This window comes from Anomaloglossus baeobatrachus, chromosome 5 (genome assembly GCF_048569485.1).
Source record: "Anomaloglossus baeobatrachus isolate aAnoBae1 chromosome 5, aAnoBae1.hap1, whole genome shotgun sequence".
NCBI classification, from domain to species: Eukaryota; Metazoa; Chordata; class Amphibia; order Anura; family Aromobatidae; genus Anomaloglossus; species Anomaloglossus baeobatrachus.
The window spans coordinates 404,930,361-404,956,523 of NC_134357.1; the positions used below are offsets into that span (position 1 = coordinate 404,930,361).

The following is a 26,163-nucleotide window of genomic DNA, read 5'->3' on the forward strand; positions in this document are numbered from 1 at the left end:
ACTAATTCAAGACTATATGGTGCACGATACAGTCCGGCCGGCACTGGGGCGTTCCACCCTTGCTCTAGCTCCCTCAGCTAAGTAAAAACAAAGGTGTCCCGTGAAAGGACAAAAATGTCACATACAAGAATGTCCCGCCCTCCGGACTTGGTCAGCTGTACCAATTTATTGTCCTAATCCCTATCTTCGATCAGGGGTATCCCCTCCGTATCCTCAAACTACGGATCGGGTCGGTCTATCCAGCTATATCCAACTGCTGCCGTCTTACTCCCTACAATCCTTCCTCCGGATCCCTTGTGACAATGAACAGTAATGCAGATTCCATTTTTTCACATTTTCACTCTTACATATAGCTATTGGATTTTTCAAGTCAGTATTCACACAGCAGTTTCTGCTATTTCATGTATTCCCCTTACATAGTCACTGGTGTGCATACCTTATCTCCCCATAGTGATGTTTTTTTAGGTTTTTTGCACCCAGTTCAGACTTAGAATGGTGTTCCAAACGTTATTCCTTATTTGTTAGTAGTTTTTCGTTTGTGAACCCTCCCCAACCACACCTATTGCCAATCCATATCATACGCATAAATAGCCTGGGTCTGTACTGTAGATGCAGAACTTACCTAAGGTGGTGAGGGACCCCAGGGACCCCACAGTCCCATATCTAGTGTGACAATTGGTCCCTGAAAAACACATACAGCACACGGATGGCATCCATATGCCATCCATGTGTTGTTCGTGTTCAATATTTAAACTTTTCACAACCTAGGATGCCTCCCCCAAGTTACTGCGGGCTCCTGTTGCAACCCCACGGTAATCCCCGCACATGTCTGCTGATCTCATCAACACACATGTGTGCCTTACTGGTGCCGGAGGATTGGAGATCCACTCGTACCTGTTAACCCCTTAGTTTGTGCTGTCAAACACTTACAGCACAACCTTACGCGCTCTGGCGGAGACCATTCTTTTTCCCACCGCCATCAGTGGCCCCATGATGCAATATGTTGCCATGACAGCACGAGGTTAGATGACCTCTGTTGCTGTTATGATGCACTTGACGCTGATTAGAGTGCTCTGGTCATCACAAGCGATCAGAGTGTAAAGCCATAAAGTCTTCTAGGGGGCTAGTAAAATCTGTAAAAAAGTAAAAAAAAGTTTTAAAAATATTGAAAAAATAAAAGCCTAAAAGTTCAAATCACCCCCTTTTGCCCAATAAAGAATAAAACAATAAAAAATACACATATTTGGTATTGCTGTGTTCAAACATTCTCGATGTATCAAAATGTAAATTAAATTAATTTGATCGGCAATTGGCGTAGGGATATAAAAAAATACATAGAAATGCATTCCATGTGGAAAATCCACAGGTAAGAAAAATCTGTGTGTTTTTAGTACTTTTTCGCTGCGGAAACACACTACAAGTGCATGTATTCCACATATGAAGTTTTGTTAGAGCCAAATACCAGGAAGCATCAAAACATAACAGCTTTATTTAAAACATCAAATACCAAACAAAACAAGACAAAAATAGCAGCATCAAAAACGTAAAAAAAACGCTTTAAATATCGCAAAGAAAAGAATGCAAGTAAAATAATTTACTTAATAGGTGCAGAAATTCTGTAGAAATTTTGCAACATCAAATACTCACAACTTGTGGAAACATAGCCTGAGGTCCAGAAACTGATAGACAGCTGTTAGGGCCAGGTGGACGGGTAGACCCAGGAGGTGGATCCACTGGGCTGAACACCTCACCGAAGGCAAGGTGCCCGGTAGCCGGAGCACTACGGGTAGCAGGACAGTCCGTTCAGAGGAGTGGAATGTAGAAGTCCCTGGGACCACGGAGTCACTGAAGGTAGTCCGGGTGACGGAGCTCAGGTTCGGAGGCCGAGATGACGTCAGGCAGAGTCCGGAACCGATGGAGCGAGAAGACGGGTCACCACAGGGATCGGAGATGGTATGAACTGACGGGATGGCAGACCGTCACCGTTCGGGTATCGTCAGGACCGGTTGGCGAGGCAGGAGCGGCTCTAGGAGAGAGATAGGTAAGTATACCAGAAGTCACAAGGAGACCTGACTCCTAGCTTAGCAAAACACGAAGAACAGGCCCCGCCCACTTGGAAAGGATCTCCCTATATACCCTGTACCTGATTCTTCAATATCCTGTTGGAGGACACTGGCCCTTTAAGAGAGGGTCAATGACCGCACGCGCCCCCTAATGCGCATGCGCGAGGCCCGGGTGCCAGAAGCCAGAGCAGGGAGCGGTGAACAGGAGGCAGGAGAGCCGGGCTGGAGAAGAGTTGCCGACGGGCGCCGGGAGCGGGGACCGGGCTGCCTGGGGACCGCAGGTGATGGGGCATGGAGGCTGTGGAGCGGGGGATGCCTGGCAGAGGAGCTGGGGAGCGAGGCAGGGGAGCCGGGGAGCGTGGCAGGGGAGCCGGGGAGCGTGGCAGGGGAGCCGGGGAGCATGGCAGGGGAGCCGGAGAGCGTGACAACAGCATGCCAGAGCAAATTGCAGAAGTCTCGAGAAATAAAGGTCAATACTAGAAACTTCCAAAATGTTCATAATTGTACTTCAGTAACCCTAGTAACATCTAACAACCCCTTAATGACCACTTGATCTTGATGATCCCCAAGACTTTGGGGAGAATACTCTGTGGACTGACGAAAAAAAAGTTGAACTTTTTGGATGGTGTAAGTCCCATTATATCTGGCGTAGAAGAAAAACAGCATTTCAGAAAAGGAACATCATAATACCATACCAACAGTAAAATATGGTGGTGTTGGTAGTGTGATGGTCTGTGGCTGCTTTACTGCTTCAGGACCTGGAAGACTTGCTGTGGTTAATGGAAACATGACGTCTTCCAAGAAATTCTGAAGAAGAATGTCCAGCCATCAGTTTGTGACCTCCAGCTGAAGCACACTTTGGTTATGCAGCATGACAATGATGCAAAATACACAAGCAAGTCCACTTCTGAATGACTAAAGAAAAACAAAATTAAGACTTTGGAGTGGTCTAGTCAAAGTCCTGACCTTACGCCAATTGAGATACTGTGTTATGACCTTAAAAAAGGTGGTTCATGCTCGTAAACCCTGCAATGTGGCTGAATTACAACAATTACAACAATTCTGCAAAGATGAATGGGCCAAAATTCTTCAAGAACATTGTAATAGACTCATTGTCAGTTATCGCAAATGCTTGATTGCAGTAGTTGCTGCTAAGGGTGGCCCAACCAGTTTTCAGGTTAAGAGGTCAATCAATTTTTCACACAGGACTCTGTAGGTTAGGATTTACTTTTCCCTTAATAATAAAGACCTTCATTTATAAGTTATATTTTGCATTTATTCATGATATCTTTGTCTAATATTTACATTTGTTTGGTGATTTGAAACATTTAAGTGTGACAAACATGCAAAAGAATAAGACATCAGGAAGGGGCCAAACACTTTTTTCACACCAATGTATATGTTGCCAGGGCCCCTTCTTCTTGGGCCCCTGAGCTGCTGTACAGGTTGTACCAATAGTATGTACACCCCATTACAACTTTTGATTTGATGATTTGACATTTTCATATAGAGTGAAGGAAATAATTATTTGATCCCTTGCTGATTTTGAAGGTTTGCCCACTGACAAAGACATGAACACTCTACAATTTTAAGGGTAGAATCATTTTAACAGTGAGAGACTATCCAAAATAAAATCCAGAAAATCACATTGTATACATTATATAAATGTATTTGAATTTTGCAGAGAGAATTAGTGAGCTCCCAGCATGACAATGACCCAAAACATAAAGCCAAGGCAACAAAGGAGTGGCTCAAAAGGAAGCACATTAAGGTCAAGGAGTGGCCTAACCAATCTTTAGACCTAAAGGGCGCTTTACACGCTTCAATAAATCTTACGATGTGTCGGCGGGGTCACGTCGTAAGTGACGCATATCCGGCATCGTAAGTATGATTGTAGCGTGTAAAACTTCCGTGCAATTGCGATTGAACGAAAATCCGTTCATCGCATGCACGTCATTTATTTCTCAAAGATTGAACGTGCGGTTGTGCAATGTTCCAGAGGCAGCACACATTACAGTGTGTGACACCCCGGGAACATTGAACGACAGCTTACCTCCATCCGCAGCTCCCGCCGACAATGCGGAAGGAGGGGGGCGGGATATTTACATCCCGCTCATCTTCGCCCCTCCGCTTCTATTGGCCGGCTGCCGCGTGATGTCGCTGTGATGCCGAACGTCCCTCCCACTCCAGGAAGTGGATGTTCGCCGCCCACAGAGAGGTCGTATGGACGGTTAAGTACGTGTGACAGCTTTTAATCAATTGTGCGGCACGGTCAAAAAATTGAACGTGCCGCACATACGATGGGGGCGGGTCACATCGTATACGATATCGTATACAAAATTGAAAGGTGTAAAGCAGGCTTTAATCCCATAGAAAACATATAGAGGGAGCTGAAGCTCCGAGTTGCCAAGCGACAGCCTCAAAATCTTAATGATTTAGAGTTGATCTGCAAAGAGGAGTGGACTAAAATTCCTCCCGACATGTGCGCAAACCTCCTCATCAACTACAAAAAATGTCTGTCTGCTGTGCTTGCCAACAAGGGTTTTGCCACCAAGCATTAAGTCTCGTTTGCCAGAGGGATCAAATTCTTATTTCTCTCTGCAAATTGCAAATTAATTTTTAGCATCTATACAATGTTATTTTCTGGATTTTATTTTGGATATTCTATCTCTCACTGTTAATATTAACCTACAATTAAAATTCTAGACTGTTCATGTCTTTGTCAGAGGGCAAACTTATAAATTCAGGAAGGGATCAAATAATTATTTCCTTCACTGTATTCTTATGAGGTCACATACTGTACAAACCTGTTGAGTGTCACCTAACAATGGACATTAATGAGTAGCAGTGACCCCTCCCTTTCTGTAGACGTGAGCAAGCTCTTCTATTTCTTTTCACACAAAATCTTTGCTCCACTCTGAAGTCTTTCACATCTGACTCCAACAGGTAAGGGACAAATTTCTATTATTGTTCATCATATAGTTTTAACTCAGATTAGCAGGCACTAAGCACAGTGGTAATGCTCTGAAAAACTGCCCTAAATTTACCTCATTCTCCTATGTAAAGTTATCGACAACAGTGGTATCCCGTGAATTCTGTCAATTGACAACTTCAATTCTCCAAAATCTGTTTTTTCTTTAAAACACATTACGAACAAAACTGTTACTAATTTTTGACTAATAAACAAATTTTAAATGCCAAAAGAGAAAGTTTTGAAAGTTTTCTCATATTTTAGATGAGAGCAATGCTTAGATATTACTGTAGTCTGAAGATTACAACACAAACTATATGATAAAAAGAGGTTTGGCCAGTTATGTGACATTGCAGACATTGTAAAGAATCCCAAGTTATTTTTACTGTTTGTGAAATTTTGATGTTGGATTTTTAAAGTGGTTTTGGGAAATCTGAGCTTGGCATATTTGCAATAAATTAGTTTTTTGAATCAACTGTTATTTTTATATTAAATTACTATAGCTCTATGATAGTTAATTATGGGATGATTTGAAGGATTTTTTAAATATTACTTCAATTCATAGTCCATTATAATCACAGTAAAATGCATAACATGACTGTATGGATAGATAAAGTTAGATAGACATCAAGATACATGTAATTATGTTAAGTGTTGTACAGAAATCCCTGTATATGAACATTATAAATTATTTCATTCTTGGGGTTTTTGAGTATTTTTTCTTTACCACTTCAGTTCAATCTCTTTTACGCCCCCTTCACATGTACGTGTAGCAATCATTTATTCACGGACCCAACACATGCCTATTATAACCCATGGTGATTTTCCCATGTCCGTACTTTCACATTGACCGTGTGTCCATGTCACATGGAGACATGTCCATATTTTTTCCGGCAACACAGAAGACAAAAGCATGTGTGCCGCCCCCATGCTCGGCAGCTTCCAAGCCGCTCGGGTCCGGGCCTTCCGGTGGGTGGCTCGAGTGTCTCCGGACCCGGGGGTCCTGCAGTCACTCCGATAAATAGGGGGTCTGGAGGTGTGGGGACGTAGGTGTACGGCCGGAGCCATGTCAAGTTCGTGACACCACCCACGGGATGTGGTGAAGGTAGACACCACCGTTGCTGTTACGGGGCACCCGGGGGAGATGTTGCACAGCAAGATGTTAACCCCTTCGTGGGTAGGGATGGTGGCCCCGGGACCCGGTGGGCTTGAGTTAGTGCAGGGAGATGGGCGGCCGGAGGGCACTGATGTACTCACGATTAGTAAACATACAGGTCTCTGGTAAACCAAGGTGATGGTGGTCGGTGCCCGCAGCTGGCTGCAGTCTGGTCCCCCACCCGGTTGGTGGTTTCTGTCTTTCTCCCGCACCTGCTTTGTGATGGTGGACTACCTGCGCCTGCAACGTCAGGAGTCAGCTCACCGGCTTGTGGTTGTTGGAGGAGCCCTTTGCCCGCAGACGCTGGCCCGTGGGATCTCTGTGCCGTGGTGGTAGCTTTCTATCCCCCTCGTTGGGCTGTTGTCTTCTTTCGGGACTTTGGGTGGGAAAGGACCTAAAGTCCTAGCCTCAATCAGTTAATTAGCTAGTCCCCAGCGGTTTCTGGACCTAGCTTCAGGGTCTGAGTACCCCCCTTTGTGCTCCGGTTTCTGGGTCAGTTCCCCGGGTCGGTACCGGCGGGCCACTACCCTGTCCCGGTCCACCTCAGTTCCACCGAGCCGTCTTCCTGACTCCTGCAGACAGAGGCCCCCGTATGCCTCCTGGCCATAGGTACCAGGGCTCCTACCCTGGCACCTGTCAGTTAGTTGCAGACCTGACACACAGGCCTGCCTCCACTTAACTTCCCCTCCAAAACTAATCTGCCTGTTTCTCCTGCCTCAGGCCATGTGAACTCCTTGGTGGGCGTGTCCAATGCCTGGGCACGCCCCCTGGTGTGCCCATCAAGCCCTGAGGGAGGTGACCAGGTTTTTAATGGTTGGCTGCTGTCACCTTGTTAGGGGACTGGTGTTGTGCGGGGGTCTATCTGTGACTACCTGGCTGGTCCAGGGCGTCACACATGTACAAGTGTATGGGTGTCACAGGTGTATCACAGGTGACAGAGTCATGTGGTTTCTGGCAGTAAAAAGTCACAGTCTTTGGCTGCACAAAATGCTGCCTAACATACTGTTGTTCCTGCTGTTAATCTTCATTGTACTAGGTAGCTTTCCTGTTGCATTTTCATCTATTCCCCTTTAGGACCCATTTGAGCTGCTGATTATCATTATTCCCCTTGTGCTTAAATACTCCCATCTTCCCTGGACTTGTGCTGTTGATTATTCAGTTCATTCAAGCTCTGGTTGCAAGCAGGTGGCTTGTACTCATCTGTGGCATTGTTGCTGAAGCTTTGCTGAACTTCTACCTGAGTCATCTGTGGATAAGTTGCTAATTCACTTTTCCCCCGTGTGTCCCCCTTGTGTACTCCTTTAGCGTTTAGTGGTGTTGACAGAGCACATACCAGCCATTCCCTATTTAGGGTCCAGCACTTGTTATAAGTAGGGTCAGGTAGCCGGCTGAGCGCATACTGTAGATGCGGAACTTATCTAGGGTGGTGAGGGACCCCAGGGACCCCACAGTCCCATATCTAGTGTGACAATTGGTCCCTGAAAAACACATACAGCACACGGATGGCATCCATATGCCATCCATGTGCTGTTCGTGTTCAATATTTAAACTTTTCACAACCTAGGATGCCTCCCCCAAGTTACTGCGGGCTCCTGTTGCAACCCCACGGTAATCCCCGCACATGTCTGCTGATCTCATCAACACACATGTGTGCCTTACTTGTGCCGGAGGATTGGAGATCCACTCGTACCTGTTAACCCCTTAGTTTGTGCTGTCAAACACTGACAGCACAACCTTACGCGCTCTGGCGGAGACCATTCTGTTCCCCACCGCTATCAGTGGCCCCATGATGCAATATGTTGCCATGACAGCACGAGGTTAGATGACCTCTGTTGCTGTTATGACGCACTTGACGCTGATTAGAGTGCTCTGGTCATCACAAGCGATCAGAGTGTTAAAGGGACAGTATCGCGTTTTTTTATTTTTGTATTAAAAATAGTGATTCTGAAATCAAGTATTTCTAATAAAAAATTAAAATCGCAGCTTATTTACTTTTTCTGTTATTCTAATTTTACTGTATGCACTGGGGGCCATGTTGGATTTGCTGTGTGTGTAACGACAGTTACACACTCCTTTACGGCAGCCCCTGTGCATAGAGAATAGTGGTCGCTATCCGACCCTATGTTTAACGTTACAGTGGGCGTATGCTGTGACCTGGATGCGCCCCCTGGGCTGTCCAGATCACAGCAGAGGGAGGAGTTCAGCCGCCATCATCGTGGAGCTCACAGCGTATGCTGTTTGCTCCACTTCACCCCTGTCAACCGCCGGGATGTGTGAGTACAGGCCGCCTCCCCTCCCCTGCCCCCGTTACCAATGACACCGCCTCCCTCCGCTCTCCCCAGCCCCCGCTACTGCTACCGCTAGTGCCACCCCTCGCCGTTCCCGTCTCCGCTGACACCCCATCCCTTCGCTCTCCTCAGCCCCCGCTAGTGCCGCCCCTCCCCCTCGCCGTTCCCGTCTCCGCTGACACCCCATCCCTTCGCTCTCCTCAGCCCCTGCTAGTGCCGCCCCTCCCCCGCCGTTACCGTCTCCGATGACACTTCCTCCCTCCGCTCTCCCCAGCCACCGCTCTGCTCGCCGCTGCTGTGTATGTGTGTGCCATTGCCCCACTGCATGCGAGTACCGCCGCTGATGCTGTCTGCACGGCTGTGTATTATCCTCTCCTGTTTCATACTATCTGCTGAGCCGTGTATCTAATCCTCTCTTGGGTGATACACAGCTCAGCAGACCGCATCACCCAGGACAGGATTAGATACACGGCCGTGCACACAGCATCACCCAGGACAGGATTAGATACACAGCTCAGCAGACAGTATCACCCAGGACAGGATTAGATACACAGCTCATCAGACAGTATCTAATCCTGTCCTGGGTGATGCTGTCTGATGAGCTGTGTATCTAATCCTGTCCTGGGTGATACTGTCTGCTGAGCTGTGTATCTAATCCTGTCCTGGGTGATGCTGTGTGCACGGCCGTGTATCTAATCCTGTCCTGGGTGATGCGGTCTGCACGGCCGTGTATCTAATCCTGTCCTGGGTGATGCTGTCTGATGAGCTGTGTATCTAATCCTGTCCTGGGTGATACTGTCTGCTGAGCTGTGTATCTAATCCTGTCCTGGGTGATGCTGTGTGCACGGCCGTGTATCTAATCCTGTCCTGGGTGATGCGGTCTGCACGGCCGTGTATCTAATCCTGTCCTGGGTGATGCTGTGTGCACGGCCGTGTATCTAATCCTCTCCTGGGTGATGCGGTCTGCACGGCCGTGTATCTAATCCTATCCTGGGTGATGCTGTGTGCACGGCCGTGTATCTAATCCTCTCCTGGGTGATGCTGTGTGCACGGCCGTGTATCTAATCCTCTCCTGGGTGATGCTGTGTGCACGGCCGTGTATCTAATCCTGTCCTGGGTGATGCTGTGTGCACGGCCGTGTATCTAATCCTGTCCTGGGTGATGCTGTGTGCACGGCCGTGTATCTAATCCTGTCCTGGGTGATGCTGTGTGCATGGCCGTGTATCTAATCCTGTCCTGGGTGATGCGGTCTGCACGGCCGTGTATCTAATCCTGTCCTGGGTGATGCGGTCTGCACGGCCGTGTATCTAATCCTCTCCTGTATGATGCTGTGTGCACGGCCGTGTATCTAATCCTGTCCTGGGTGATGCGGTCTGCACGGCCGTGTATCTAATCCTGTCCTGGGTGATGCTGTGTGCACGGCCGTGTATCTAATCCTGTCCTGGTTGATGCGGTCTGCACAGCCGTGTATCTAATCCTGTCTTGGGTGATGCTGTGTGCACGGCCGTGTATCTAATCCTGTCCTGGGTAATGCTGTGTGCACGGCCGTGTATCTAATCCTGTCCTGGGTGATGCGGTCTGCACGGCCGTGTATCTAATCCTCTCCTGGGTGATGCTGTGTGCACGGCCGTGTATCTAATCCTAGCCTGTGTGATACTGTCTGCTGAGCCGTGTATCTAATCCTAGCCTGGGTGATACTGTCTGCTGAGTTGTGTGTCTAATCCTCTCCTGTGTGATACTGTCTGCTGAGCCGTGTATCTAATCCTGTCCTGTGTGATACTCCTGCTGTCCTTGGTGACACTTTAGACATTTGTGGTCACCAACAAAATGGCTCCGCACTGTGTCCCTATATGTCATTCTCTGTTATCCTTTGTAAACACTCAGATTGGGAGGTGGAGGCGCCATCACACACAGGAGAGCAGACTCCGCCCACTTTACTGCAAGCTGTAACGTGAGCTTTTTCCTACAGTGGGATTTCTATAGGATTTCAGAAGCTGCTCCCCCTAGTGTTTAACAGTGGAAACAGTGGAAAATATTAAACTTTTTAATTTTTTTTTACATTTTGCTCAATTAAAAAAAGAAAATAATATTTAAAAAAAACATTAAAATAATATTACTTTACATTTTTTCAGGTATTTAATTTTTTTTTTTTCTGACGATACAGTCCCTTTAAGCCATAAAGTCTTCTAGGGGGCTAGTAAAATCAGTAAAAAAGTAAAAAAAAGTTTTAAAAATATTGAAAAAATAAAAGCCTAAAAGTTCAAATCAACCCCTTTTGTCCAATAAAGAATAAAACAATAAAAAATACACATATTTGGTATCGCTGTGTTCAAACATTCTCGATGTATCAAAATGTAAATTAAATTAATTTGATCGGCAATCGGCGTAGGGATATAAAAAAATTACATAGAAATGCATTCCATGTGGAAAATCTACAGGTAAGAAAAATCTGTGTGTTTTTAGTACTTTTTCGCTGCGGAAACACACTACAAGTGCATGTATTCCACATATGAAGTTTTGTTAGAGCCAAATACCAGGAAGTAGCAAAACATAACAGCTTTATTTAAAACTTTAAATACCAAACAAAACAAGACAAAAATAGCAGCATCAAAAACGTAAAAAAAATGCTTTAACTATCACAAAGAAAAGAATGCAAGTAAAATAATTCACTTAATAGGTGCAGAAATTCTGTAGAAATTTTGCAACATCAAATACTCACAACTTGTGGAAATATAGCCTGAGGCCCAGCAACTGATAGACAGCATGCCAGAGCAAATTGCAGAAGTCTCGAGAAATAAAGGTCAATACTGTAAAGATTGAGTCTTTGCATGAACTGGATCAACTGGTTAGTAAAGTTTAGAAACTTCCAAAATGCTCATAATTGTACTTCAGTAACCCTAGTAACATCTAACAACCCCTTAATGACCACTGATATGCCTTTTAACGATGGTTATTAAGGGGCCTTATTCCTCGGCACCGCTTTTTAACAAAGCTGAGTAATAAGTAAATAGCACCAACCCATAGGTCAAAATGCCTCTGATGACAGCTGTAGATGACAGCTGACACCCACGGACATCAGCCTCAACCGGTTTTGGATCTAATCGGGACTCATTAATCACTTAAATGCTGCTGTCAATTACATCATAGGTATCTAAGTGGCTAAAAGGGGTTAAAAGACCCCCTATGGTAGGCTCAACCCCCTGTGATTATAATCGTGGGTTCCTTATCCTTGACATGGTACCCTGGGGTCATTTGATGACCCCAGGGTACAGTAGCCTGTAATATCCAGGTATAAGCCTGTGTCAGTGAATCACTGACATATCCCATGAGCAGTTCATGAGGTCAGTGATCAAGGTGAAAAATATACATGTCCCACAGTGGTACTAAGTGAAAAAGTAAAAAAAAAAAGTTAAATAAAATGTGTAAAGAAAAACACACAAAAAACTCACACAAATCATGAAAACCTGTTTTGCTACAAAATACAAAGCTTTTGTGTTCAAACAAAACTTAAACAAAGAAATATACACATAATTGGTATTGTCGCGTACGTAAAAACCCAATTTATAAAAATGTCGTGTTACTTATTCTGTAGGGTCAACACTGTAAAATAAAAGATAAAACACACCAAAATTGGCTTTTTTTATCATACTGACACACAAAACAGTGAATAAAAAGCGATCAAAAAGTCATATGTAAAGAAAAATGGTAGAAATGAAAACGTCCAACTGTCCCGCGAAAAAAGAAGATCTAATATGGCTCATTCAGAAAGAAATAAAAAAGTTATAGCTCTCAGAATATGGCGTCAGAATCTGGGGTGCAAAAACAAATTCATTTTTGTATAGATTTTAGTGTGTCAAAGTAGCAAAGCATAAAAAGTATATGTCTGATATCATTGTAACCGCACTGACCCAGGGAGTTAATCTGTATTATCACTTTACTTCACAGTGAACTGAGCAAAAAACAACCAGTAAGTGATTTGCTAGTTTTTGTTAATTGTTCAAAAGAAAAATCTGAATTGAAAGCGATCAAAAAATATTATGTTTCGCCAAAATGGTGCCAAAAAAATCTCCATATTGTCGCTCAAAATATAATCATTTACACAGCCGTCTAAGTTACAGTTCTCATAATATTGCGATGGAAAAACTATTATATAAAAACATTTTTACTGTGATAGAAGTAAAACATCAAAAACTAAAAATCTGGTGTCACTGTAATCGCACCGACCCACAAAACAAATAAATCTGTCCAATCATTAATACCACACATTGAACAGCGCAAAAATAAAAATAAGAACTATTTCTGTACTGCTGTCTAATTCTTCATTCTGCAGAACAAAAAACAGTATAAGGCTCGGCTGATATTTATCCTGCGCACCTACGTCAGGGTTACCGTGTAAATCCCAAAAACCGGCAAAATCCCCGTTGAAACCACTCATCATAATGAGGCAGATGCAGTCACTTCGGACTCCGTCTGGTCTCTATTCTGGTGGTGTCCCATCATTTTAGGTGTGTTCTTAGCACACAAATGTGGATGACCCCAGCTCTGTGCATGCCTAAAAAAATAGACACCAGCGATACAGAAGTCAAATGGAGTCCAAATTGTCTCTAACTGCCTCATTACAGTGAGTGGTTCTGCCAAGGGTTTTCGTCTGAATCACATTTGTGTGGGCTCTTCATTGAAACGCTGATGTAAGTGCCGAGCACAGGACACAAGAATGTGATCTCAGCCTTAAATAGATATCGATCAAAAAATGTACACCCAATCTCCACTCAGGTGTGTCATCTGTCACTGCAAAAATAGGGGAGTTCCACTTTACTGGTATAACAAAGACTCAGGAAAAGTGACACCTATCATCCCTCAACTAAAATCCAGTGAAATCTGCGCTCCCAAATCCAAATGTCTCCATCCTTCTGAGCCCCCTGTGCCTAAATCAGAGTAAGCGACCACATGTGGGGCATTATTGTAGTGGGGAGAGTGCACTTAACATATTATGGAGCGTGTTTTCAGAAGCTGGGCACAACGTATGGAGGCGCTGCAATATATGTGGGCAAAATAATTGTACACTAAACTGGCATATTTGTAATCCTCCAGAAAACGAGTGTGGCGGGGATGCTACAAAATAGTCACTGCAGCCATAGATAAATTATTTGAGAGGAACAGTGAAACGCCCGCGCCAGGGCTTGCAGGGCTCGCAGGTCACTGGGCCGGTGGTATTCGGGGTCAGGCTGTGAGTGGCCCGACCCGGCTTCCGTGACCCCGGCGGATTTCAATAAAAGGGAAAGTTCGACAGTCAGTCTGGTGTGACAAAGGGGATGGAAGGAGGGTAACGGGGTTCCTGGGGAGCTTGCCATCGCTCATGGCGGCCACTGAGGTCTCGACCTCCTCTGCCACCGCTCTCCCCCAGGAAACGGGATGGGACGGGGGATGCTAGCAGCGCCACCTGTGGTATGCGGCCAGGTGTTCAGCCGCCGCTGTACAGTCTCTCCCCGGGGCAGGTGTTACAGGCAGCCAGATGGAATCGCTCCCCATGGGTGGAGCGGGGGAGCCCGGGGAGGTTAGTGAGACCCAGGACAACAGTCCTCAGGGACACCGGGGGCACTGGGCGGTGGCATTACTCACACCAGTCACGGAGTGCGGTTCCAGTTTCTCTTTATTTAAAATTCATTCCACATCGCACCCGGGTGCTGGTCCTTGCCACCTGTAGCCTCTGGTCGGTCCCGGGCAGGTAGGAGGAAGGGTCCGGTAGAGTGATCTGGGGTCCCTCTCTTTTGGTGCGTTAATGCCGTCCCTGTGGCATGGAGCATCTTGGGAACTCGCCGCCTCTCTGTCTTTCGCTTGCCCGGTAGCGGGCACTACACCAACCGCCACCGGGTACAACGTTCTCCAAAGATCCCCAGTCCTCAGCTCTATTCCCTTCCTCAGATGTTATCAGCCCTGGTCTCGTGGCATCTCCTCAGCAGGGAGCTGTACTGTGGATATCTGCACTCCCTTGCAGCCCCTAACGTTCTGACTAAACTTTCTGTCTGCTCTGCACTTCACTCCTCATTTCAGACCCCCCTCCCATCAGGTTGTCATGGGGACCTGCACACCTGCTCATTAAGGAGACAGGCTAAAACTACATACTGAAGAATTTTTAACTCCTTCCTGCCAGTGTGTGTGTGTGGACTCTTCTCCTGCCCGGGAAAAAATGGGATAACATTTAATATCCTGTAACGACCTGGCTGCAGGGGCGTTACAACAGTTTCTACAAGGGTTTTGTTTGTTCGTTTTTTCTGCTGTTTTGGCAACTTAGGAGCTTTGCAAATATCGACCAGAAACTATTATAGCAAAATTTATAGCAAAATCTGCTATGCAGCCAGGCAGTAGTTTCTAATAACATATAGGGCATCACTACATTCAGGAGAAACTGTGCAATAAATCACAATAAAACCCTTGTGTAACTGACAATTTTGAATTTACTAAAAAAAATAATTTTTTACTACTAAAATGTTTCCACATCCAATGTTATAAAATTCTGTGAGGCACCTGTAGGTTCAAAATACTTATGTCACCCTTAAATGAATTTCTCAAGCAGTGAAGTTTCCAGTATGAGATTACTTGTGGGGTCTCTGATGATCTAGCACCTCAGGGGCTCGGATGATGGAGGCCACAATCTTTTCAAACGGAATCTGCATTCTAAATACCGAGTCGCACACCTTCCCTTCTGATCCTTGCTGTGTACTCAAATAGTTGTGTACAACCACATATAAGCTACTGCCACATTTGGCAAAAATTCATAACAAATTGTCTTTTCCATTTTTTCCTGTTAACCTTCATGTGAATTAAAATTTTGAGGCTAAAGGAAAATTTTAGCAGAAAAATCCTACGTTTTTCGCTTTCACAGACTAATCTAATAAAATTTGGTGTAATTTTTGTGCTAAAATACACACAACACCAATACTGGAATTCATTACAGGTTTTAGTTTGCAAAGTGGGGTTACATGTGGATTTTTCTGCATGTTTGGCACCTTAGGGGCTCTGCAAATGCAACACGTCCAAATTTGAATTTCAAAAACCAAATAGCGCTGTTCATTTTCCAACCCCTGCCATGTACCAAACATTAGTTTTTGACAATGTATAGGGTATCATTGTTTTCAGGAGAAATTGTGTAACACATTATGCGATCCATTTTCTCCTATTAGTCATTGTCAAAATTACAAATTTGGGGCTGAAATAACATTTTAGCAGAAAAAACGTAACTATCGTTTTTACATCCATATTTTAAAATGTTCTGTGAAGTACCCATGGGTTCAAAAAGCTCAAAACACCCATAAATAAATTCCTTGATGGGTCTAGTTTCCAAAATGGGGTCACTTGTGGGGGTTTCTGATGTTTTGATAGATTAGGGACTTTGCAAAGACATGGTGCCTGCAATCTATTTCAGCCAAATTTGCTTTCCATAATTCAAATATTGCTCCTTCCATTCTGAGCTCTCCCATTTGCTCAAACAGAACTGTGAGGAATATTACATTCATACGACCCTATCCCTTAATAAACTATTTGAGGTTTCCAGTTTTAAAAATGGGGTTACTTGTGGGGGATTTCTGCTGTTTAGGTACCTTAGGTCCCTTGCAAATGTGGCATGCTGCTAAAGCAACATTTTTGTGAAAAAAAAATCAATATGATGACCTAATGTTGTCAAATTCTGTGAAATACCTTTGGGTTCAAAATTATCACTGTACCCCTGGATAAAATGCCTGAGGGGTCTACTTTCCAAAAGGGGTTCACTTGTGGGGGTTTCTGCTGTGTAGGTACTATAGGGGTACCTTGAAAATACTATTTCAGTCAAATTTGCTTGCCAAAATTAAAAAATTCCTTCTTCTGTTCCAAATCCCCCTATTTGTCCAAACAGAACTTTTTTACTACATTTGAGGTTTCGCTGTACTCACAAAAAGGGGGTAACAAAATGAGGGGTCCACTTTTTGGTGTTATCTCTTGTACAAATGATACACTTGTGTAGGTTTCTGCTGTGTAGATACCTTAGGGGCACTGCAAATGCAACATGGTGCCCACAATCTTTTTCAACTAATTTGTTGTTCCAAAATTCAAATATTGCTCTTTCCATTCTGAGGCCTCCAGTTTATCCAAACAGAAGTTTCTTACCACATATGGGGTATCAGCGTGCTCAGAAGAAACTAGGTAACACATTTTGGTGTCCATTTTGCTCTGCTATATCTTGTAAAAGTGAATAACTTGGGGCTAAAGCAACATTTTTAGGTAAAATGTACATATTTTGTTTTTATTTCACATAGCATTTATTCCTATGAAGCAGATAAAGGTTGAGTGAACTTCTTGGAGCAGAAACTTCTTGAGCAGTTTGGACTTTTGGGTATTTTATGCCACCCAGGTCTCTCAAAGCCACTTCAAATGTGATATCGTCCCTAAAAATCTTGTTTTGTAAATTTTGTTGGAAAAAGTATGTTTTTAAAATGATGCTGACACAAAGTAGACATGTGGGAAATGTTAAAAATTTCTTAACTATTTTGTGTGACATAACCGTCTGGTTTAAAGGCATCATAAAAATGAAAAGTTTGAAAATTGTGACATTTCTGACTTTTTACCAGATAAATGCTAAAAACATCATCCTAACTTTACCACTACCATGAAGTACAATATGTCACGAAAAAATAATCTCCGAATCATGGGATCTGTTGAAGCGTTCCAAAGTTAATAATTTGGCCAGGTCATTAAGGTCAGAACTGATGTCACTAAGGGGTTAAAGATCTAAAACACTAAGGGGTACTTTGCATGCTGTGACATCGCTAGCTGATGCTATCGATGCCGAGCGCGATAGTACCCGCCCCATCGCACATGCGATATCTGGTGATAGCTGCCGTAGTGAACATTATCGCTACGGCAGCTTCACACGCACTTACCTGCCCTGCAATGTCGATCTGGCCGGCGACCCGCCTCCTTCCTAAGGGGGCGGGTCGTGCGGCGTCATAGCGACGTCACACAGCAGGCGGCCAATAGAAGCAGAGGTGCCGGAGATGAGCGGGATGTAAACATCCTGCCCACCTTCTCACTTCCGCGTTGCCGGTGGACGCCGTGCGCAGGTAGGAGATGTTTGTCGCTCCTGCGGCTTCACACACAGCGATGTGTGGAGCTGCAGGAGCGACAAACAACATCGTACCTGCGGACGCACTGAAATTATGAAAATGAACGACACTACACAGATCGCTAATTTACGACGCTTTTGCGATCGTAAATCGGCGCATCTAGGCTTTACACGTTGCGACATAGTTACTGGCGCCGGATATGTGTCACTTTCGATTTGACCCCGACGATATCGCAGGTGCGATGTCGCAACGTGCAAAGTACCCCTTAGGGTATCAGAATAGTGGTAAAAAGTATTTTTGGAACTGTTTTGTGGTGTTCTCTTGAATTTTAGTAGTGAACCAACCATTACAACATTATATGGCAGAGAGTTCCATTGACTCACTGCTCTTACAGTAAAGAATCTGCGTCTGTGATTGTGATTAAACTTCCTTTCCTCTAACCATAGTTGATGCCTCTTTGTCCCTGTTACAGGCCTAGCTGTAAAAAGATCACTAGAGAGAGGTCTGTACTGTACCCTCATATATTCGTACATTCTAATAAGATCGCCCCTAAGCCTTCGTTTTTTCAAACTGAATAACCCCAAGTTTAATAACTAGTGATGAGCGAGTATGCTTGTTACTACTCGGTACTCGCACGAGTATCACTGTACTCGGGCTACTCGGCGGGTACCGAGTAATTTTGCAATACTCGTGCTTTACTCGTGGTCTTGATTTCTGCATGTTGGCGCTCTTTTGAGAGCCAGCCCTCATGCAGGGATTGGCTGGCAGACCACTGCAATGCCACAGCCCTGTTAGTTGTGGAATTGCAGTGATTGGCCGGCCTGCACAGCGTGACCGAGCCTTTATACCGGCCGCCGCGCTGTGCTCTGCACACAGCCATCTCATATTCCCTGCTTTCCACGCCCACAGGCGCCTATGATTGGTTGCAGTGAGACACGCCCCCACTCTGAGTGACAGGTGTCACACTGCACCCAATCACAGCAGCCGGTGGGCGTGTCTATACTGTGCAGTAAAATAAATAAATAAATAATTAAAAAAACCGGCGTGCGGTCCCCCCAATTTTAATACCAGCCAGATAAAGCCATACAGCTGAAGGCTGGTATTCTCAGGATGGGGAGCCCCACGTTATGGGGAGCCCCCCACCCTAACAATATCAGTCAGCAGCTGCCCAGAATTGCCGCATACATTATATGCGACAGTTCTGGGGCTGTACCCGGCTCTTCCCGATTTACCCTAGTGCGTTGGCAAATCGGGGTAATAAGGAGTTAATGGCAGCCCATAGCTGCCACTAAATCCTAGATTAATCATGTCAGGCGTCTCCCCGAGATACCTTCCATGATTAATCTGTAAATTACAGTTAAAAAACACACACACCCGAAAAATCCTTTATTAGAAATAAAAAACACTAACAAAGTCCCTCATTACCAATTTATTAACCCCTACAAACCCTCCATGTCCGGCGTACTCCACAGTCCTCCAGCGTCGCGTCCAGCTCTGCTGCATGGAAGTGACAGGAGCTGCAGAATACACCGCCGCTCCGGTCACCTCCACGCAGCTAATGAGATGAGTATAGCGATCAGCTGCTGTCAGTCAGGTAACTCCCGGCCACCGCTGGATCCAGCGGTGGCCGCGATTAACCTCAGTGACAGCAGCTGATCGCGCTACTCACCTCAGTTGGTGCATGGAGCTGACCGGAGCGGCGGTGAGTAGCGCGATCAGCTGCTGTCACTGAGGTTAATCGCGGCCACCGCTGGATCCAGCGGTGGCCGGGAGTTACCTGACTGACAGCAGCTGATCGCTATACTCATCTCATTAGCTGCGTGGAGGTGACCGGAGCGGCGGTGTATTCTGCAGCTCCTGTCACTTCCATGCAGCAGAGCTGGACGCGACGCTGGAGGACTGTGGAGTACGCCGGACATGGAGGGTTTGTCGGGGTTAATAAATTGGTAATGAGGGACTTTGTTAGTGTTTTTTATTTCTAATAAAGGATTTTTCGGGTGTGTGTGTGTTTTTTAACTGTAATTTACAGATTAATCATGGAAGGAATCTCGGGGAGACGCCTGACATGATTAATCTAGGATTTAGTGGCAGCTATGGGCTGCCATTAACTCCTTATTACCCCGATTTGCCAACGCACTAGGGTAAATCGGGAAGAGCCGGGTACAGCCCCAGAACTGTCGCATATAATGTATGCGGCAATTCTGGGCGGCTGCTGACTGATATTGTTAGGGTGGGGGGCTCCCCATAACGTGGAGCTCCCCATCCTGAGAATACCAGCCTTCAGCCGTATGGCTTTATCTGGCTGGTATTAAAATTGGGGGGACCACACGCCGTTTTTTTTAATTATTTAATTATTTATTTCACTGCACAGTATAGACACGCCCACCGGCTGCTGTGATTGGGTGCAGTGTGACACCTGTCACTCAGTGTGGGGGGCGTGTCTTGGGTATGTGCCCTTAACATTTCCGCCATGAAAATTCATTTTGGTGTCATTTTGGAAGGTTTTCAGGTGAGTCCGTAAAAATGGCGTAAAACTCGGACAAAATTGTTCAGAGCTGTGACTTTTGAGTGATAAATGCTTCAAGGGGTCTTCCCCATGCTGTTGCCATGTCATTTGAGCACTCTTCTGAGACTTTTGTGACATTTTTAGGGTTTCTACATGCTGCCGGGGGTCATTTCACAAAAATACTCGGGTCTCCCATAGGATAACATTGGGCTCGTTGCTCGGGCCGAGTACACGAGTATCTTGGGAGGCTCGGCCCGAGCTTCGAGCACCCGAGCTTTTTAGTACTCGCTCATCACTATTAATAACCTATCTTGGTATTGCAGCCCACCCATTCCTTAAATAACCTTGGTTGCTCTTCTCTGCAGTTGCGGTCCACCCAATTGCGGTCCACCCATTCCTTAAATAACCTTGGTTGCTCTTCTCTGCAGTCGCTCTAGTTCAGCTATTATTCTAGTATAGTATAGTATTCTAAGGCTATGTGCGCACGTTGCGTACTGGCCCTGCAGAAATTTCTGCAGCGATTTAAAGAGCACACGTGCGCTTCAAATCACTGCAGAAACAGTCCGTTAATGAAAAAAAAAAAGCCGATTCCATGCGGCTCCATATCTGCAAATATTGAAATTCTACTCTCAATGCCTCTTACAAGGTCATTAACCCCTTCACGACCGCGGGCAGTAAAATTACGTCCTATTTTAACGTGACTTAACGACCAGGGACGTAATTTTACGGCCTAAACTTCATTTGATTGCCGTGGCCATAGCAACGGCTTTTGAATGATGTCCCCTGCTGTTTCTTACAGCAGGGGACCTTTGCTTGACCCCATGGGGGGTGGCATCGCCAACCCCCATCGACGATCGATGTGATTGGCTGTTCAAATCTAAACCGCCAACCACAACATTCGCACTGATTTCGGCAAAAATAATGCCCGAATTAGTGCGATACTGTGAGATCCAGCTATGAGATGCTGTAGCAGGTACAGCAGATCATAGGTGGATCTCAAACATGCCGCCCCCAGCCCCTGCAGCACTGATTGGAGCGATCGTGCTATGACGCGCAATCGCTCCAATCAGTGTGCAGTGGGGCGGTCTGATCTGCAGGTGGCCGCCCTCCCCAGGCCTGTGCTGGTCTGGGGAGCCTTCCCCAACATGTCTGCAGCGTGGAGTGGCTGGTACTTATGGTACCACACCACCGCTGCCGCCGCTTTTGTCACCGCTTCTGCGCCTGCTCCACGTGAGTATTCCACTCCCCTTGCAGCCCGTGCGCGCTCCCGTTATGGCCCCTGCGCGCTCCCGTTATGGCCCCTGCACGCTCCCGTGATGGCCCCTGCCCGTGCCCCCCGCGGTCTGCCCCCCCCACGCCCCGATCTGCCCCCCGACATCCTGATCTGCTCCCCCTGCGATCTGCCTGCCTCCTCTGTCATCTCTATTCTGCTTCCTTCCTTCCTTCCTTCCTTCCTTCCTTCCTTCTTTGCTTCTCCGGTATCCCCCTCTGCTCTCCTCCTCCCCCCTCTGCTCTCCCGCGCCCCCCTCTGCTCTCCCCCTCCCCTTGACGTCCACTTACCTGCCTTCACCGGGTCGTCCGATTTCTTCACTGGCCCGATCACATCTGCCTCCATCTCTGAGTCCTTCTTCCTGGGTCTTCTGCTGATCTGTCCAACGTCCTGCCTGCTGCTCCTGTACAGATGTCTATCTCGCTTGCCTTCTGTTCCTCCTGCTACTCCTCATGGTACTGTGAGTATAACTTTTTTTTTTTTCCCCTGTATCCTGTCCATTTTTACACCTCATCTGTCCGTGCGTTCCGCCGAGCACTGATCACGGATGCAGATAACGGATCTGCATCCGTGGTCAATTTTTGGCGTGACTTTTTTTTTTTTTCCGTATCCCCAACGCGTTTTGTATCGCGTCTGTCCGTGCGTCCCGCCAATCGCTGATCAGGGATGCAGATTACGGATCTGCATCCCTGCTCAATTTTTGGCGTGACTTGTTTCCGTATCCGCGACGCTTTTTGTATCGCATCCATCCGTGCGTCTCGCCGAGCGCTGATCAGGGATGCACATAACGGATCTGCATCCCTGTTCAATTTTTGGCGTGACTCTTTTCCGTATCCCCGACGCTTTTTGTATCGCATCCATCCGTGCGTCTCGCCGAGCGCTGATCAGGGATGCAGATAACGGATCTGCATCCCTGCTCAATTTTTGGCATGACTTTTTTCCGTATCCCCGACGCTTTTTGTATCGCATCTGTCTGTGCGTCTCGCCAAGCGCTGATCAGGGATGCACATAACGGATCGGCATCCCTGCTCAATTTTTGGCGTGACTCTTTTCCGTATCCCCGACGCTTTTTGTATCGCATCCATCCGTGCGTCTCGCCGAGCGCTGGTCAGGGATGCAGATAACGGATCGGCATCCCTGCTCAATTTTTGGTGTTTTCCACCACATATGAGGTATCTGCGTACTCAGGTAAAATTGCACAATACGTTTTATGGTGCAGTTTTTCCTGATACCGTTGTAAAAAAAAAAAAAAGCTACCTGGTTGATGCAAAAATGTTGTGGTAAAAAAAAAAAAAAATTTTCACGGTTCAACGTTATCAACATCTGTGGAGCCTCTGGGGGTGCAAAGGGGCTCACCAAACATCTAGATAATTTCCTTGAGGGGATGGGGTCACTTGTGAGGGAGCTCCACTGTTTAGGCACCATAGGGGGTCTCCAAACATGACATGGCGTCCGCTAATGATTCCAACCAATTTTGCTGTCAAATGGTGCGCTTTCTCTTCTGAGCCCTGCCATGCGCCTAAACAATTACTTTCCACCACATATGAGGTATCGTCGTACTCAGGAGAAATTGCACAATACGTTTTATGGTACATTTTTTCCTGATACCCTTGTGAAAAAAAAAGCTACGTGGTTCAAGTAACAGTTTTGTGGTGAAAAAAAAAAATTGTATTCATGTCTCAACATTATCAACTTGTGTGGAGCACCTTGGGGCTCGCTAAACATCTAGATAAATTCCTTGAGGGGTCTAGTTTCCAAAATGGGGTCACTTGTGGGGGAGCTCCATTGTTTAGGCACCTCAGGGGGTCTCCAAATGCAACATTACGTCAGCTAATGATTCCAACCAATTTTGCTGTCAAATGGTGCTCTTTCTCTTCTGAGCCCCGCCATGCGCCCAAACAATTACTTTCCACCACATATGAGGTATCGTCGTACTCAGGAAAAAATGCACTATAAATTTCATGGTGCATTTTTTACTGATACCCTTGTGAAAAAAAAGCTACCTAGTTGAAGCAACAGTTTAGTGATAACAATTTTATTTTTATCTTTTCACGGCTCAACGTTATAAACTTCTGTGAAGCCTCCAGGTGTTTAAAGTGCACACCAAACATCTAGAAAAATTATTTGAGGGCTCTAGTTTCCAAAATGAGGTCACTTGTGGGGTAGCTCCATTGTTTAAGCACCTCAGGGGGTCTTCAAACCCGACATGGCGTCCGCTAATGAGTGCAGCTAATTTTGCAGTCAAAAATTCAAATGGCGCTCCTTGCCTTCCGAGCCCTGCCGTGTGCCCAAACATTTGATTTCCACCACATATGGGGTATCTGCGTACTCAGGAGAAAATGCACAATACATTTTATGGTGCATTTTTTCCTGCTACCCTTGTGAAAAAAAAGCTACCTAGTTGAAGCAACAGTTTTGTGGTAAAAAACAAATTTTTTCTTTTCATGGCTCAACGTTATAAACTTCTGTGAAGCCCCCAGAGGTTCAAAGTGCTCACCAAACATCTAGAAAAATTATTTGAGGGCTCTAGTTTCCAAAATGGGGTCACTTGTGGGGTAGCTCCATTGTTTAGGCACCTCAGGGGGTCTTCAAACCCGACATGGCGTCCGCTAATGAGTGCAGCTAATTTTGTGTTCAAAAATTCAAATGGCGCTCCTTCCCTTTCGAACTCTGCCGTGTGCCCAAACAATTGATTTTTACCACATATGGGGTATCAGCATTGTGTCGCCCTGGGCAAGCCAGGGGACACAGATAACAACACACACACACCCCACATTCCCTGTAGGTACACCAGCTAATCCACAAATCCTTGTTGCCTTCCTCCAGTAGGCTGTTGATGCACACCAGGGGGTGGGCCAGGCGGTTGGCTCCACCCACCAAGGAGCTCACAACTCTGGAGGCAGGAAGTAACCAGACAGATTAGCCCAGGCAGGGCTTGAGTAAAGAAGCAGTTAAGCCCAGGGAGGGCAAGTGTAAACACCTAAGTGAAGGAGAGAGAAGGAACAACAGAGTGTAGCTCAGGAGGGAGCTAGAGTGAAACAGCAGTGAGAGTGACAGAAAGCCTGAAGTTGGTCTGTGGCTGTGTGCCCAGATGGAGTCAGCAAGGTCAGCAGACAGTGGTGAAGATCTGCAGTGGGACTGTCTGGAGGTTGCTGGAAGGGCCACGGAGGCTGTGTGTATCCGGGGCCTGGAGCAGTATACAAAGGGCAGTCAGCACCAGAGCAGGGGCTTTCGGATCCCAGCAAGGCTTGGAGTCGCTGTAAATTGCTAAATCCGTTAGTGAAGGGGACGTAGATCCCCCAACAAGCAAGTCCTGATTGACGGCAAAGGTCCAACCACAACGGGGAAACACCGCCACCGCCAAGGCACCAGTTTCCCAGGGCCGGCGCCTGCGGGCAAAGTGTGGAGCTCCTCCGGCACAGATTGCAGTCGGGGAGCGGGTAACCGGTGGGGATCTACCGCTACCAAACAGACATTTCAAAGGTGCAGGGAAGAGACCGTCACCGCTAACTGCAGGGAACCGCAGCACCGTGAACCGTCCGAGGGACCCGCCCAACCAGCCGTTTGTTTACCGAGAACTGTGTCGTGTTTACTGGCTGAGTGAGTACCTCAGTGCCGCAAGGCACAGCGCTGCCCCTGCGCCCCTGCACCCCACTGGGCCCCGGGATCACCAACCCCTACCCACGGAGGGGCAACACAACACCTGGCTGCTCCCATCACCATCCCCGGGACCCCCACACTGAGCAGCGGTGGTGCCATCACCACAGCCGTGGGTGGCGTCACGAACTATAACCCCAACAATCACCTCCCCTTTCACTCACGGGCGAGGAGTGTCGCTCGAGACACCCCGGGATCCGGCCCGCAGCTCGAGCCACCAGGAGCAACTGCCGGACCCGAGCAGAAAGGGTGAGCGCGGTGTGCTGACACCCTCCTCCCCGCCCGCGACAACTTGGCGTCACGAACAGGATCTTACTGCTCTGCCGTCTGGTAGAGGTGCGCCTTGTTACCGCCGGAGGTATCCGGCAGAAAAATTTCAGAAGCCGCCATCTTTGGCGCGAAAAGTTCCCGCTCGAGCGTCTTCTCGAGCAGTAGAGGCGCGAAGGCCAAAACCCCGCCCCAAGAGAGGAGGGGCCGGAAAGAGCTAAGGGGGACGCGATGGCGGCTGGCGGCATGTAGTCGCCGCTGTAAAGGCAGGGACGCCAGGACTCTGCAAACATCCCGTTCCTGGAAGCAAACGAACCAGACGTCATGTGGATGCCGTCCCGCGACACCGTACCCCCCGCGCCTGGAACCGCGGCGTGGGTAGAGATCCGGACCGCGCAGCTCTACCAACGGCTGCAGGTAAAGATGCAGCTCCTCATGGAGGAGTGGGAGGCCGACATGGCGGACGTTGTAGCCACCGTGCGGAGACGCGAGGAGGAAGCGGAGAAAGGGAGGGTGAGTGACCCACGTCCCGACGCCCTTGAGGGGCCGGTCATCGCGGCTGTGGGGCCCGGTCCAAGCCCTCTCCCTTCGCTGCCTCCCTCGCCACCCGTCCCGGAGGCCGTGACCCCGCCACTAGGCCTGCTACCACCGCAACCGGTAGCAGTACCCAGCGTCCCCGCCCAAGCGGGCCAACCTGTAGCCGGAGCTCGCAGCAGGTCAGCGGTGTTGCCGTGGAAGACTCCGAAGGCCGAACCGGAGGCATCCCCTGAGAAACTCCCCGAGCCGGAGCCGAAGACCCGCTCCGAGCCGAAGGCCCGGCAGCGGAAAGCCCCTAAGCCCATCCCCCACACCTCGGCTGAGGTAGCGCCGGGTTGTTGCTGCAAGGC

At 47.1% G+C, this 26,163-nt stretch overlaps 1 protein-coding gene across 2 annotated transcripts in view; it reads left to right on the forward strand.

Annotated features, from left to right (window-relative positions):
• Positions 1-4,976: 4,976 nt before the first annotated feature.
• LOC142310220 (NXPE family member 1-like) overlaps positions 4,977-26,163 on the forward strand; it is a 171,020-nt gene continuing 149,833 nt past the window's right edge. For both annotated transcript variants that reach the window (XM_075347707.1, XM_075347708.1), the window contains exon 1: positions 4,977-5,009. The gene's annotated coding sequence lies outside the window, so the exon portion shown is untranslated. The remainder of the gene's footprint in view (positions 5,010-26,163) is intronic.